The sequence below is a fragment of the Lynx rufus genome, unplaced genomic scaffold (assembly GCF_022079265.1).
Source record: "Lynx rufus isolate CCGP_SWC_20201006 ecotype Redwood Valley unplaced genomic scaffold, mLynRuf1.p SCAF_3, whole genome shotgun sequence".
NCBI lineage: Eukaryota > Metazoa > Chordata > Mammalia > Carnivora > Felidae > Lynx > Lynx rufus.
The window spans coordinates 58571811-58578674 of NW_025814845.1; positions in this window are offsets into that span (position 1 = coordinate 58571811).

Consider the following 6864-nt stretch of genomic DNA (forward strand, 5'->3'; position numbering starts at 1 on the left):
GTTCATGACCATGGAATGTTTTTCCATTTATTTGGGTCGTCTTCAGTTTCTTTCATAAGTGTTCTATAGTTTTCAGAATGGATATTTTTTGCCTCTTTTGTTAGGTTTATTCCTAGGTACCTTATGGATTTTTGTGCACTTGATTTCTCTTCTTGCTGCTTTATTGTTGGTGTACAGAAATGTAACAGATTTCTGTATTTTCATTTTATATCATGAGACTTTGCTGAACTTGCATCGCATATCAGTTCTAGCAATTTTTTGGTGGAGTCTTTTGGATTTTCTATGTAGAGTTATCACATAGTCTGAATAGTGAAAGTTTGACTTCTTACTTGCCATTTTGGGTGTCTTTTATTTCTTTATGTTGTCTCATTGCTGAGGCTAGGACTCCCAGCCTAGCCCTCTCAGTGGATATTCCTGTCTTGTTTCTGACTAGAGGAAAAGCTCTCATTTTTTCCCCATTGAGGATGATATTATTTGTGGGTCTTTCCTATGTGGCTTTTATGATCTTGAGGTATGTTCCCTCTATTTCTATTTTGTTGAGGGCTTTTATCAAATGGATGCTGTCTTTTGTCAAACAAATTCTTTTTTGCATCTAGTGAGAGAATCAAATAGTTCTTACTGTTTCTTTTATTAATGTGGTGTATCACGTTGATTGATTTGCAAATATTAGATCACCCTTGCAGCCCAGGAATAAATCTCACTTGATAGTGGTGAATGATTCTTTTCATGTACTATTGGACTTGATTTGCTGATATCTTGCTGAGAATATTTGCATCCATGTTCATTAGGGATATTGGCCTGCAATTCTCCTTTTTAGTGGGGTCTTTGGTTTTGGAATCAAGGTAATGCTGGCCTTGTAGAATGAGTTTGGAAGTTTTCCTTCCATTTGCATTTTTTGGAACAGTTTGATAAGAATAGGTATTCACTCTTCTCTAAATGTCTGGTAGAATTCCCCTGGGAAGCCATCTGGTCCTGGACTTTTGTTTGTTGGGAGATTTTTGATTACTGACTCAATTTCTTTGTTGGTAATGGGTCTGTTCAAATTGTCTATTCCTGTTTCAGTTTTGGTAGTTTGTATGTTCCTTAGAATTTATCCATTTCTTTCAGATTGCCCAATTTGTTAGCATATAGTTTTTCATAATGGTTTATATGATCTCACAATGGTTTGTGTTTCTCTGGTATTGGTTGTGATCTTTAGTCTTTCATTTGTAATTTTATTTGGGTCCTTTCTCTTTTCTTTTTGGTAAGTCTGGCTAAAGGTTTATTAATTTTACTTATTCTTTTAAAGAAGTAGCTCTTATTTTCGTTGAGCTGTTCTACTGGTTTTGTTTTTGTTTTGTTTCTGTATCATTTATTTTTTCTCTGATCTTTATTATTTCTCTTCTCTTGGGCTTAGGCTGTATTTTCTGTTCTTTTTTTAGGTCCTTTAGGTATAAGCTTAGATTGTATATTTGAGAGTTTTCTTCATTTTTGAGGTAGACCCATATTGCTATATACTTCCCTCTTAGTACCACCTTTGCTGTATCCCAAATGTTTTGGACTGTCCTGTTTTCATTTTCATTTGCTTCCATGTAAATTTTAATTTCTTTTTTAATTCCTTGGTTAACCCATTCATTCTTTAGTAGGATGTTCTTTAACCTCCATGTATTGGTGGCCTTTCCATATTTTTTCTTGTGCTTGACTTTAAGTTTCATAGCATTGTGGTCTGAAAGTATGCATGATATGATCTCAGTCTTTTTATACTTGTTGAGGGTTGATTTGTGTCCCAGTATGTGATCTATTCTGTTCCATGTGCACTTGAGAAGAATATGTATTCTGCTGCTTTAGGATGAAATATTCTGAATGTATGTGTTAAGTCCATCTGGTCTGGTGTGTCACTCAAAGCCATTGTTTCTTTGTTGATTGTCTGCTTAGATTATTTGTCCTTTTCTTAAGTGGGGTGTTAAAGCCCCCTGTTATTATTATAATTATCAATGAGTTTCTTTATATTTGTTATTTATTGATTTATATATTTGGGTGTTTTCAAGTTGGGGGCATAAATGTTTACAATTGTTAGATCTTGTTGGATAGACCCTTAATTATGATATAGTACCCTTCATCTCTGTTACAGTCTTTGGCTTAAAATCTAGTTTTTTTGATAGAAGTATGGCTACTCCAGCTTTCCTTTGATGTCCACTGGCATGATAGATGATTCTCCATTCCCTCACTTTAGATCTGCAGGTTCTGTAGGGCTAAATTGAGGCTTCTGGGGAGCCTTGTGGCTCAGTCAATTAAGTGTCCAACTTTGGCTCAGGTCATGATATTGGGGTTCATGGGTTCAAGACCCGTGTTGGGCTTTGTGCTGACAGCTCAGAGCCTGGAGCCTGCTTTGGGTTCTGTGTCTTCCTCTCTCTCTCTGCCCCTCCCCTGCTTGCACTTGGTCTCTCTCTCAAAAATAAAAATAAAAAAAAATTTTTAAATGAGTCTTCTGTAAGCAGCTTATAGTTAGGTCTTGTTTCCTTATCCATTCTGATACCCTTTTTCTTTGGTTTGGAGCAGTTAGTCCATTTACATTCAGAGTAATTATGGCTAGATAAAAATTTAGTGCCATTGTGTTATTTCTAAAATTTTTTTTTCAACGTTTTTTATTTATTTTTGGGACAGAGAGAGACAGAGCATGAACGGGAGAGGGGCAGAGAGAGAGGGAGACACAGAATCGGAAACAGGCTCCAGGCTCCGAGCCATCAGCCCAGAGCCTGACGCGGGGCTCGAACTCACGGACCGCGAGATCGTGACCTGGCTGAAGTCGGACACTTAACCGACTGCGCCACCCAGGCGCCCCAGCATTGTGTTATTTCTAAAGTTGCTGTTTCCAGAGATTTTTTTCTATTTCCCCCCACCCCCTAGTCTTTGTTGCTTTTGGTCTTTCCCACTCAACATGTCCCCTTTAATATTTCTTGCAGGGCTGGGTTAGTGGTCTCCTTTTTGTTTGGCTGCCAGTGAAACTCTTTATCTCTCCTTTTATTCTGAATGACACCTTTGCTGGATAAAGCATTCATGGCTGCATATTTTTCCCCTTCAACAGGTTGAATATATCATACCACTCTGTTATGGCCTGCCAGGCTTCTGTGGAGAGAGATGCTGTGAACCCTATTTTTCTTCCCTTGTAGGTTAGGGATTTCTTTTCCCTTGTTGTTTAAGGATTCTTATCTCTATATTTAAAAATTTTTACTATGGTGTGTCTTGGCGTTGGCTGGGTTTTGTTGAATTTAATGGGAGTTCTCTGTGCCTCCTGGAATTTGATATCTGTTTCCTTCTCCAGATAGGGAGTTTTTTAGCTAGTTTGCTCAAATAAACCTTCTGCTCTTCTTCTCCTCTTGCTCCTTTTAAGACTTTTATGATACAAATATTATACTTTATGGAGTCGCTGAGTTCCTTAAGTTTGCATTTGTGATCCAATAATTGCCCTTTCCTCTTCTTTTCAGGTTCATATTTTAAATAATTTTATCTGTTCTGTTACTAATTCTTCTGCTTTGTCTATCTTCATTGTCATTATATCTAGTCATTTTTGCATCTTTGTTATAGCATTTTTTATTTGGCCTGACTAGTTTTTAGTTCTTTTATCTCTGAAGTAAGGGATTCTCTAGTGTCTTTTATGCCTTTCTCAAGTCTATCTAGTATCCTTGATTGTTGTTTTAAATTCTGGTTCAGGAATATTACTTACCTATTTTGATTAGATCCCTGACCTAGAGCTCTTCCTCGTCTTTCTTTTGGGGTGAATTCATCCATTTTGGCATTTTGTCTGTGTCACTGTTTTTTTGTGTATTAGGAAAGCCTAGTATATTTCATTCTCCTGAGAGTAACGGCTATATTAAGAAAAAGATCTATACTGTCTAGGGCCTTGTGTTTCGGAATTGTTTCAAAGTGTGCACTCTTTTGTTGTGTTTTGGCTGTTCTTTCCCTCAGGTCAGTTCACTGCAGAGTTTCTCCTTGCATGCACAGGGAGTGTTTGGACCTTGTCCACTGTGTGGCAAGTTTTAATTAGGTGTGTTTTGGTTTGCTTGTTAAAAGAGGCTAGATCTTATTTCCCCTAGAGCTGAAGCTTTGCGGCACTCTATGATCAGTAGCCTTTGTGTGTGCAAGGGGTTTATGCTGGTCTTCTGGTGGAAGGGTTTGCTGAGCTGGTTCTCAGGCCAACTTGCCCTAATAAAGATGCATGCATAGGGTGCAGGGAGATGGGGCTTGGTGTAAGTGCCTCCAGCCTCCACTTGGGGATGCTGTGTTGCTCACTGAGGTCTGTCAGTGCTAGTGGGTGGGAGTGGGGAGGGTGGGGAGTTGGGAAGGGAACGGCATTAGCCCACTCTCCTCCCCAGAGATGGGAGTTTGTACCCACCGCTGTTCAGGAAGCCCTTCACAGAAGAGTGAACAATTTCCCCTTTTGTGTCCCCAGCTTCCATCAGATCCCTGCCTTCACCCAGTGTCCAAGCTATCTGCATGTTAGGAGGCACACTAGTGCCATGTTTTTTTCTTAGGCATGCACCTGGGTTTCAGAACTCCAAATTTTGGGGACCTGGCCAGGTTGGAACAGGCACTGATCCTCGGGGGGGAGTGTCTTACCACTCTGCAGCTGATGCTGGTTAGTCCAGAAAAGCTGTAGCAGCTTTTGCACAGGTGTTGGGGTTGATGGTAAAGCACAGCAAAGAGCTGGCACCAAGTTTTGTGCTTTCAGCAGGTATCTCTGTTCCTATGCTAATTCGCACATTGGTGCCCATCAGCTCTTTTGTCTCCTGAAAGGCCATGCCACTTCTCCCAGGTGCACTCCAGGAAGAGAAACTGTCTCGCACAGTGTGACTTAGGGGATCCTCAGATCACGTTGTCTGCTCTGGGCCTTTGCCCTCCTTCCCCACAGGAGCACCGCTGTGCCTGTCAGGCTCTACCTGGTGGTGGTGCAGACTTTTAAAACTTCAGACTTTGAGCTTCACTGCTTGTTAAAACTTGGGATAATCAGGCTCTCTAGTTTTCCCAGTCAACAGTTTTTGGGAAATGTTTCTCTTATGCAATCCCCTGTGCTGCTTTCTGTTTCTCTTTCTCTCTCCTCTCTCAGAGAGATCAAGGTTCCTTCCCCTCCACGGTAGCCGCAATTCTTTTATCCCCAGAATCACATCTCCATACCTCCTACCTTCCACGATGTGACTTCTTTTCTCCCTCTAGTTCTTCAGTTTATTCTCACAGCATTCTTATCAATTTCTTGGGTGTTGGGAATTATTGGATATTTATCTAGCTGTGTTCAAAAGTTGAGGCAAGCATAGGGTCCCCCTACTGCTCTGCCATCTTAACTCCTCCTCAAACCCTCTCAGCATATTTTTTAGATTCATCTACATAGTTGCATGAGTCAGTATTTTGTATGTCTTTACTGCGGCATAGTATTCCATTGAACAAATACACCAGTTGGTTTATCGATTCTCTTGTCAATGGACACCTCATCTCTTTCCAGATTTTAGTTCTTATATATAAAGCTACCACAAACATTTTTGTAGAAATATTTTTCTAGATGTATGCTTTCATTCTTCTTCATTCCTGTAGCAGAGAAGAGTGATTTTTTTTTTCTCATACCCTGAGATCAAGACCTGAGCTGAAATCAAGAGTCAGATGCCTAAGCCACCCAGGCACCCCAAGAGGGATATTTTTAAAACATAAGTCACATGGCACTCCTCTTCTTATGACCCTCCGGCAACTTCTAGTTATGTTTAGAATTAAACCTAATTTTGTAACTGACTTTTTTAACGGAGTTCTCTGTGATCTGTCCCTTACCTGTTCATCCGTCTTCATCTCATATTGTTTTCTCTCAGCTACTATACTCCAGTCACAGTAATTAGCTGTTTTCTTTATCTGGAATGCTTTTTCCTGTTTATGCATGGGTGATTTCCTTCTTGACGTTTGGAGTTTAGTGCCTTTTCTTTTTTAAATTTTTAAAAAATATTTATTTATTTTTGAGAGGCAGACATGCAGAGCATGAACAGGGGAGGGGGCAGAGAGAGAGGGAGACACAGAATCCAAAGCAGGCTCCAGGCTCTGAGCCGTCAGTACAGAGCCTGATGGGGGCTTGAATCCACTAACCATGAGATCATGACCTGAGCTGAAGTTGGAAGCTTAACCGACTGAGCCACCCAGATACCCCTGTAGTGCCTTTTCTTAGCATACGATCTAAAGCAGCCATGATCTTACTTTAATTCTCTGCCTGGTATTTCTCTTTATCTGATATTTGGTTAGTTTGTTTTTTATTAGTTTAGTGTCTATTTCTCCACAATAAAATGTAAGGCCCAAAAGAGCAGGTACCTTATCAGTCTTATTCACAACTGCATCCCTAGCCATTTAGAATATCACCTGGCATATGGAAGGTATTCAGTAAATACTGGATAAGAAGATGGATAGATGGATGAATATATACAGACTTTAAGAAACAACATAAATAAGAATTGTATGTCTTGAAAAAGAATTTCCATTGACTCAGATTTCTACATTAGGACATGGGTATTATTGATTTTTCTAGATTGAAGAATGAAGTTTAATTTAAGACTGTAATTTCCCCAGAAGTTAGTATGGATTCAAGTAGGTAGAATCAATACAAATATTCTCAGCTAGCTATAGTCCAGAGTCTTCATTCCAAGGACTATGGGGTAAATATACAAAGGGTGATACTCCTAAAAAGCTTCTTAAGTAAATGAAGGAATGCACACTCTTCCGCGTACACTACATATACGGCCATGGATAGTGTTGGAGGAATAATGAGGAGAGTTGTGCTTGTTCTCATTGTTTGTGTACTTTATGTTAGTAATCAAGCTAATCCCAGGGGATATATCGATCCAGTGTCTGTTGTTAATGGTT